Genomic DNA, 9,782 nt, shown 5'->3' on the forward strand with positions numbered 1-9,782 from the left:
CGCGGATCAGTGCGGGAACCGGCTCCTGCTCCGGCGTCTGCTGCGGCATCGGCGAGGCGACCCGGTCAAACTTTGCAGCAACTCGTCGCCCGGCGTTTTCCTGCCCGGGGCATTTCCCTGCAGCCCTGCGGGGCTGGACGGCTTGCCAGGGAGGCAGCTCGGGGCATGGCAGCGTCTCTCCCTCCGCCCCGCTCCAATTGCAGTATTGTGAGCAGGTCCCTCTGCCGCTCAGCCCTCCCTCCCCTCTGGAGTCCTCGCTTCAACTGCAGCTGTCGGTGCTAAACCTTTGCAGGGAGGCACATCCTTTCCGCGGCTCCAGGCATTCTGGGAAATGTAGTTTTTTTGTTGTTGTTGTCATGCCCCCTAGTTACAAAAAAAAAAAAAAAATGCAGCGCCTTGTCCGTGGCTTTCATTTTGTGCCCTGGCTCCCCTGTGGAGTGTTGCCTGGCTGAACCTGGGTGGGAGGATGAAATGCTTTTGGGGCCATGCTCTGGGCTGGGCAGGGATGCTGCCACTGCAGGCAATGGAAAAGCAAAAGCTCTGACTGAAGAAAGGACTAAGGAATTGGGGGCTGGGGGAGGGGGGGGCGAAGAAGTGAATGGGAAGTGGCTGATGGTGAGGAAGCACTGGCTGATGGGAAATTGTGACCTTGTGTTATTGAAACAGGCAGTGTGGCTGCCATGGTCTTCTTGTGTACAAGCCACTCAGTAAGCTTAATATTGTTCTGCACGTGTTAGCTGCTGAGCTCTTTGAAGATCTGAGCATAACTCCTGCTGGGTGCTGAGCACAGCTGCAACCCCGGGGAGGGGCACATGCCTGTGTGTGCTTTTATAGAATGATTAGTAGTACTTGGCACCTACTGCTTTTCAGTCTAGAGCTCAAGGCTTTGTGCCAAGATGGTCAGTGTTATTGTCCCCATTTTATAGATGGCGAAGCTGAGGCATGGAACCGTGAAATGGCTTGCCCAATGTCAACCAACAGAATAGTCTATTATACAACTATAATAAGATGGACACTTCTTTACACACACAACTTACGTAGCTCAGACCATGTGCTTAGCACTGTGCAATCTAGACAGCTTCTATCTCTGTTCTTGACTCAGCCACCTAATAGGTACATGGAAGGTTGGGAGCAATGTTCCCTCTAATCTTTTCCATCTGCGTGCAGAATAAATTTTTATGTGTGCTAAGGCATGGGTGGATGTGCACCACCAACAGAAACAAAGCCTAGCTTTGGGCACTCTGGTAATCAGCTGGTGGCATTTGAATCTCTCCGGAACAGCTGCACAAGCACATAGCTTACAGGGAGCACTGGGTGGAAGGCAGAGGGAAATTCATGTGCACAGATACCTTTGGGGCAGGGTGAGGTTGTGTTTGGACTGCGCTGGATCTGCGACCCAAGTGGGGAGACAAGATATTTCCACTGGGATGTGCTGGCGTTAAAAATTCCGCCTCCAGCTCTCAGTGTGGCCACTAACATTCAACCTTTCCCCAACTTTCTCTTTTCAGCCAGGCTTCCTCCTTAGTCCACCCGGCGGAGAACAGCATGAAGTTGCCACGGTGTGGAGGGAGATGCTAAAGCCACAACCCTTCCTCCACCTACTAGCTCTCTTCGTGCTGAACAGAGCAGAATTGGGAACAGGAGGTAAGTTGTGAGGCAGATAGAGCCAGAAAGGAATGTTTAGGTCCAGAGAGCACCCCAGAAGGAAGTTCCCTGGTTGCCAGGGTGTTTGGCTTATGGGGAGAAGTAAGGTGCTAAGAAGCCCCTGACAACAGAAGGAATGACTGTAGGGAAGCAGCAGGCAGAGACCAGCCCCAGATGGAGCGAGAAAGATTATGAGGTTGCTCCTATTTGACTTTAAAAATCATTTATGCTCTACTTTTGATAGCAGAGCTCAACTACAGATTAACACGGCATGGGTATAAGTTTCTACATTTTGCATCCACACCCTGTTGGCTTGTGAAATTAGACAAGCTAAGATAAGGAAATCTGAGCTAGTTAGTCTTTGGATGGGAGCTTCCAGGGAAACAGCTGAAAGAAGGAGCACTGAGCATTCAGCAGGATATAATTGTTTCATAATTGCTTTGTTTTTCAAAGTTTTATGCCAATGTTGGATTAACGACTGTACTAATTAGAACTATTCCTGCAACAGAGCTGCACAGCAAATGCAAGGGAGTGATTTGTCCATGAGCTCACATTCTCTGTGGAGGGAGCAGAACTTTGAAGTTCTTGACTCCCAAGAGACTACTTTTTACTAAGTCAGTACTGAACCAGCCTTCTGGATGTTGTGTCCCTGGCAGTGATGTTCTCCAGATCAGACTAAAAACAAGGTAATTAAAAATCACACTGTGCTTTTTGCAAGAGGTGAGTGGAGCTCTGTGGCTGACAGAGGTTCCGTTTTCTGAAGGATTTGGGGATCTGGCTTTGTTTTGAACGGGAATAGAAACTGTGAACTTCAAAATCTATTATCACATAAACTAAAAAGAAAGTTGAAATAAATCTAAAATTATTCCATTGACCCAAAACTACATTTTTTTTTACTTTCCTGTGCTAAGAATTTCAGCTTTTAAAGATTTGTTCCAATGCAGAAGCATAGTTTCAAACCAAAAACATTGAAATGTTTAATTGGAAAAATGTTGAGAGAGGGGCATTTGAACCTAGGGGGAACTCCCCTCTGCCCCCAGTGGTGTTCTGAAATTAACTCAGTTTCCTAGAAGCATTTTGATTTCAATAGAATCCAGTTCTGTTGCAATTTCTCTGCCCAGCTCTAGAGCTGAGCCTGTTTAACTTTGCTGTTCAGGTCAATTTCTAAATTGGGTCATTATAGTTGACCTATCATTCCAAATCATCCCTGCAGCTTCATCTGGATTCGTCTTCACCTGTAGTGCAACATGGCTGTGTATTGCCACGTTCCAGCCCAGTAGTGGCTGCATGCGAGGACTGAGTGAAGTGATACCTGTGCTGTAGTGTAGTGAAGAATGTGAAGGTGAAAACATTCATGCTGAAGGCTGGACTTTGAGGCCCAGCTGTAACAAAATATAAGGTAGCACTTGGGGATATTTGTCGATCCTTGTGCTGGTCTACAGCAGAGGTGAACAAACTTTCTACATTGGGCCCCACTTTTTGTCCCTGCAATTAGCAGCCCCTTCCCCCTACTGCCAATTTGTCTAATGCAATCCAAACCAAAAATTTGGTCATGTTCATACCAAAAAAAAAAAAACAACTTTGTGGGCATGTGTAAGAAAATAAGGCTGGTGCAATTGGTATATAAATGTGAATACACACAGACATAAAAACAGTAACATAGTTCAACATTTTTAATGAGATGGATGAGCTTGAGACCCAGCAGCCCATCGTGCTGCACCCCCTTTATGAAATTTCTTACACACCCCCAAGGGGCCCACCCCCTACTTTCCTCGCCCCTACTCTATTGTGGCTTTTCCTTCTCTAACTTGTTGCATGTTTGTGTGTCGCAGTCTTACCTTTATAATGTGCACATTCTCCATTCTCCCTGGGGCTATTTCTTCCTGCCAGGGGGATTAATATACTGTGCCACCACCTTGTTTCAACACGAGGGGGTGGAAATACTGCCCCTTCCTTTCCTGGAAGGAGAAATACTTCAGTATTCTATGCTGAAGGACTCAACTACTGCAGCTGGAGCTACTGTTGCTGTCACCTGTGGGGTTAATATGCCACAATGCTGCCATGCACTTTAAATAAGGCTCCTTTCCCCTTCATTCGCCAGCTCCTCCCCCTTCACTGCCACCTCCAAGTCAAAAGCCTCCAGAAAAACAAGTCCTGCTGTAGGAAGACAGGAGGTTTTGCTGTTAAGCAGCTTGGCTGCAAGTGGTGGCAGCTGCTTCTTGGCTTGACTGCTGGAGCTTCACCACGTGCTAGAGCTTGGGATGTGCTGAAGGTGTCGGTATTGGTGGACTTGATGAGGACTGGGAGGTTTCCAGAATCGGGGACAGAAGCATTGTTGTGTTCTTCCCTGACTGCATCTCCACCGCAGGCTGCAAAGCTAGCTGGGGTTGCCAGCAGAGCCGATAGACAGCAACAGCTATGCAGGGAGTTCAGGCCCTCAGACTCTGCTAGTCCAGGGGAACGTGGAGCCAGACTAGGAGGAGGAGTGCACTGGTTGGGGAGGACCTGTGCCTAGGTCCTGCAAGCCTCTGACACACATTCTTTGTACCTGCAGTATCCCTCACCAGGGCCACCTTTCCCAGTGGCCCTTTCCAGACGGGTGGGCACCAGCTACCGAGGGCTAAAAGGAGAGCGAATCCCAACTCAGCACTGCTGGACAGCAGTGGCTTCTTCCCCTGAGGCAGCTCAGCTCAACCCTGACAAGACCAGGCTTGGGCAGAGGGCAGCTCTCGGACTACAGGGGCCTAGTAAAGGGCAGGATGGACCCCCACCTTGCCCTGCATGAAGCACCTGGTTAGACATGTTCTTTCCACCTTAGCATAGTGGACACTGGAGAGAGTGGGATTCTCCACCCCATGGCCCCCACACTCCTGGCCTGGCCCTGCAACTGGCTCCCGCAGCCTCACACTGCTAGTCCTTCCCTGCACACCACAGTCCCAGAAGGCACCTCCAGCCTGGCCCCCTGTCCTCTGCACCCCCATCTCCCACCACCCAGCCCACCCCCTGTGCGTTTCTGGATTTGCGTCTCAGTGCTGGGCTTGTAGCCTGTGCAGTACCAGACCTTCCTGAGCCCACACAAAGTGGGGAATTGATGCAGCAGCTGGGGCAGGAGCCAGACACTGCCTGAGCAGCAGGGCCCATGGAGGCCAAGCACCAACATGGAGCAGGGTGGGGCATTGTGCTAGTGGCTGAACCCTTAGCAGCACTTGCAGTGCTGCGAGGAGGAGCCCCAAGCTGCTTGTACCTAAGCCATTGCTGCAGTCACTTTCTTACCTGCAACAGGCTCCAGGAATAGCAGGGAGCGGGCAAGAATGTTTCCCCAGCAGCCCAGCTGGGGATCCCTTTAGTGTGCCGCCCTCTGAAACCTGCAACCCTCCAAAAATCTGCCACCCGAGGCATGTGCCTCCCCTGCCTGTAGCTAGCAAGGCCTCAGAACCAGAGTCTCAGAGACAGGCAACAGGGAGGGAGCTGGAACCATCAGCCTGGGAGTTCTCCAAGGTGCTAAAATAAATCCAGCGTGGATCAGATTGCATGACTAAAATAACCCAACAGCAGCAGCAACAGCAGCCTTGGAAATGTGAGCAGCAAGCACTGCGCTCAGCAGAACGCTGGTGAGGGAGGGAAGGGGCAGTCTCATAGTTTATTAATATTTCAAAGCCTTGTATTCCTGGTTAGCTGTCCAATGCAGTGTGCCTCTGTTAAATTTGCTTCCCTCCTCCGTCCTCGCGCATAACGCACCAGTGTCCATGCTCCGTGTGGTCTGCGAATGATGCACCGTCGCTTGGATCAGTAGGAAACCCAAAACTTTTGTCGTGAACTCTCCTTCCCCTCCCAGACTGTGGACCATGGCAGCCTTCCTATTTATGGGACAGCTAAAAGCAGAGTTCCTTGCGCCTGTGTTCTTGGCAAGCTCAGCGCTTGGCCAGCCACCCAGGACAGATTCAGATGCCCTCCAGCTGATTAGCAAAGCACCAACAGCCAGCCTTATGTGTTTGTATTGGTCACGCACATCCACACATGCCTTGGTGCACCCAACAAAATTTATTCCACCCATGGATGGAAAATTAGAGGGCAGCCTGTGTTGCCCAATCCAGTCTTACCCCTGAAAAAAGGGAAAAATCAGGCAAAGAGTTGCCTCCTTTCCTGTCTTTAGGAAGAGTTAGGAACTGAACAGGTAATTGTCGTCCTCTCATAAAACTGCAGGGAGGAAGATAAGGGCAAATAAGTTGCTACGTCTGTGGTGGTGCCTTAGTTTACTATTTGTTCATATCTCTAAGGCTGGGAGCCTGCTTAGAGCTTGTGGAATGTGTGTTTTGAGAGAGTATTTGCTTTCAAAGTATTTTTCCCCTGTGGTTACTCCAGGAGGGAAAATACCCAGTCACACCCGTTTTTCCCCTTCTCCCCCCAGTCATGGCCTGGAGAGAGAGAACACTCCCTCCTTCCAGTAGTGCTTAGGACCATTGCTACAAAAACAACACTGCATTGCCAACAGCCCCTCAGAGCAACACCCCTGCAGCAGGCATGTCTGGGCCATGCAGAGCACAAGTGACAGCTCTAATGAAGTTAAAGTGGTGACTCGCCTTGCCAGTGGCACGTGGGCTGTGATTAGTCCCATGCTGTGAAACTCAGCACAGGGTAATGGCAGACCCATAGTAACAGGGATATTGATGTCCCTGGTGTTGTAAGAATGCAGCTGCATAACTCAGTGATCAAATGGGACCAGAGGTGGGGAACGTACCCAAAAAGTTACTTGAGTAAAAGTGTAGCTGCCTTCACTTTGGGGTACTTGAGTACAATTTAGATGCACTGCATGTGTGGGTGTACTTTTACTTAAGTAGTTTTCTGGGGGGGGGGGACTGATGACTTGTACTTAAGTATGCTGCTGCCTTCCCCCCCCCACAAGCAGCTGTACTTTTACTCAAGTAACTTTTGGGGTATTTTTCCGCCTCTGAATGGGACCTACTGTGTGTCCACGGCAGACTAGTAACAGTGCTGCTGTGCTACTTCTTGTCTGTCTGTCTGCACATGTGTGTGGTTGTGTGTATTATATATATATATATATACACACATGTGTGCAGCCACTGTTGGTACAAGCCAAGCTGGGGGTGCCACTCCTCAGGTGGGAGAGGTGTGTTCAGATAGGGGAAGGGATGGAAGAGTTTGCTGCAAGCTAGTGAAAAAGCTTTGCCCTCAGCTGGTCATCACATAGCCGTGGTGGATCTCTGGGGCAATAGAAACTGAAATGTGGCATTAGGCTGAAATATCTAGTTTTACCTGTTAGCCGCAGAGAGGAACTGTCTCCAGTGATGTAAGAGGCTAGGAGTGGGGCGCCTCGCTACCTTTATTAGCTCTGCCACTGATTTGATTGGGCATATCGTGGGTTTACCTCTCTGTGCCAAGGTTGTCTGTAACAAGGTCTTATACCACCTCCCTCCAGAGGGCTGTTGTGATGCTAACTTCATGCTTGCTAAATGGTTTGGGAGACACAGATGAAGGTGCAAAAAGCATGCAAATTATTATTATTATTTATTTTATTTATTTATCTTCTGAAGCCAAAACTGTCTCCTGACAGGTTCCAGCTCTTCCAGGAAGTGTATGACTGGTGCATGTTTTGCTAAATGGCACAGCAATCAAGCAGTGTGTCTGCACGAGACGCATGTAGGGCAATGGTGATCTTTAATTGCACCTCCCTATTTTCGGAGGATTTCGAGGATTATGATGGGTGTGTATTATATCCACTTGAGAGATGTGGAAACTGAGGCAAACAAGGATGCCCTGTGGCTTGAAGGGCAATGCAGCAATACCCTCCATAATGCTCCTGTTGCCATTGGGGGGGAGGGTGAAACTTCCAATGACATTGCCCTCCAAAAGGCTCAGCCAGGCTTACAAAGGTGTGTCCCTGGAGCCACCCCCCAAATCCTTTCCAAGCAGTGCCAGATTAAATACAGATCCCCTGAGTTGTGGATCCAAATCTTGCATGGCAAAGGCTCTGGTCCCAACAGCGTTTAGATCTATTGAGGTGTTGCTACCCACTTCGTAAAGGGATGTGGGAGACTTGGTTGAGAGCTGATTCATGCTGTCCTCTGCTGTCCTGTGTCTATTGCATTATGGATCTGAGCCCTTGTGCAGATGTAAGCCCTGTGGCCTGAAGCAAGAGTCGAAAGCTTGCTGTTGACATCTGTTTGTGAACAGAGAGAAGAGCCACCCCAAGTGGCAGGAGAACTCCAGTTGGGCCGAGACTCCACACAGCAGGGAGCTCTCTGCCGGCATCTCTTGTTGAGCAAAGGGAAATGACTGAATCGGCCAGGCCTTATGTGCATTTCAGTTATGTGAAAGTCTGGTGCATTTTGCTTAAGGTGCAGTTAAGTTTTCAGTCTAGGGGCAGTAAAATGCTATTATCTGTAGTGGGAAATGAAGGGACAGGGGAGCTTCATAAAATGTTCCTAGGGTGAGAAGTCACACTGAGCAATTGGGGCCTAGTACAGCTGAATAGCAGTTATTGGACAAAGTATAAGTAAGCCATTTGAATGGCTAGACTGGCTTCTATCTTTTGTTGAGAAGCCTTTCCTGGTGGTTGGGGTTTTGTTTTGAGATTCTGTAGATGATTGTCTCTGCTCTGAAAATTCTTTCAAGCAGTGGTTGGGTTTTAGATGCTGGCCTGAGATAAACTGAGGCAGCAGTACAAGGAGCTGAGCTGCAAAGAGCAGCCACTAACCTGGTGCAGGCTTCTGCACCTAGCAATCAAACACTGATACTGCTTCTGCTGGGCCAGGTGGTGGAAAACACCCCCCTTGCTTCTAGGAACCCAGGCAACACTTCCCTTAGGGGCTGGAGACTGGACTGGACACCTCCAATCCTTGACACCAAATTGTGAGAGTGGGGGACAGGGAAGGAGGAAAGTAGCCAGAGTGTATTAGGAGGGTTGAATTTGGAATTCCTGCAAAGACACTTCGGGGCCTGGGGGAAGAGCCTTACCTAATACTGTCCATTTATTAAGTTCCCCCTCATTCTGTTGTCCCTCTGTCTGCTCTGCACCCTGCTCCATAAAGTTCTTTGTTTTAACCCCTTGGACTCAGGGCTTGTGAGTGGGGAAGTGCTGCCCCTCAAGGTTGCCTGGGCTGGTCTATCGCCTTCCTCTGGTTTCTGGTTGAGGGTTCGACCCAGAGTTGCTTAAACACTTATGCTAGGTTCAAGTTTTCAGACATAGCTGAACCCAGCTCTTTGTGTGGCTGATAGCCCCCGGCAGGAGGATTATACTGAGTTGGCACACAAGGTGCTGCAGACTACAGGAGAGCCACGCGTGGTGCAGGCCAAGCGCCAGGGCAGATGGGCTGCCAGGGAACCATGGCCACAGCATTTCACGCCTGTTGTCTGAGGGATGGTTATTGCCAGTGGGCTCCAGTGTGAGCCATCACCAACCTGACCACCCCGGGAGGGGCCTCTCCTCTTTGCCTTGGGCTTCTGTTTGTAAGGCAGTAGGGCCTTGCAGTGCCCTCAAAGCCTTCAGAGTGCTTTCACCCAGCCATTGCTGGACCAGAGGGCCAGGGGAGCATGTCCTGGATGGATGGCAAATGTAAATGAGCCTGATGCATGCTCTCAGAAGCATCATCAGTTCCCATGGAGTCATTTGGATTCCCACTGGACTGGAGGCAGGGCTGTAAATAGGAATCCTCCAAGGGAGGAGGTATCTTCCTAGAGAGCATGTGGAAGGAACTACTTCCCCTCAGCTGGGAGCAGGGAGGGATTGTTTCATCAACTTACCTTACAGCCATGTCCACCAGAACATGCCCACTCTTCCCGCTGGAGCCCTGCACGCCCTGGCACATCTCAGGAAATCTCCAGGGATGACTCCAATCCTTGCAGCTCCACCATGGGAGCACTAGAACAGATCAGGCAAAGGTTTTTTCATCCTATGCGCTCATGCCGAGCTCTGAATGTGCCAGGACGAAGCCAGGGGACTTAGGCCAAGGTAAGAATGGTGCAAGAGTAGGACTAGGCCCCAGGTGTTCAAAGAGGATCAGTGTATGTGCCCCAAACACAACAAGAAGTCCCGTGGAACCATATAGACTAACAGCCTTATTGGAGCATAAGCTTTCATGGGCAAAGACCCGCTTTGTCAGCTGCATCTGACGAAGTGG

This window comes from Carettochelys insculpta, chromosome 21 (genome assembly GCF_033958435.1).
Source record: "Carettochelys insculpta isolate YL-2023 chromosome 21, ASM3395843v1, whole genome shotgun sequence".
NCBI lineage: Eukaryota > Metazoa > Chordata > Testudines > Carettochelyidae > Carettochelys > Carettochelys insculpta.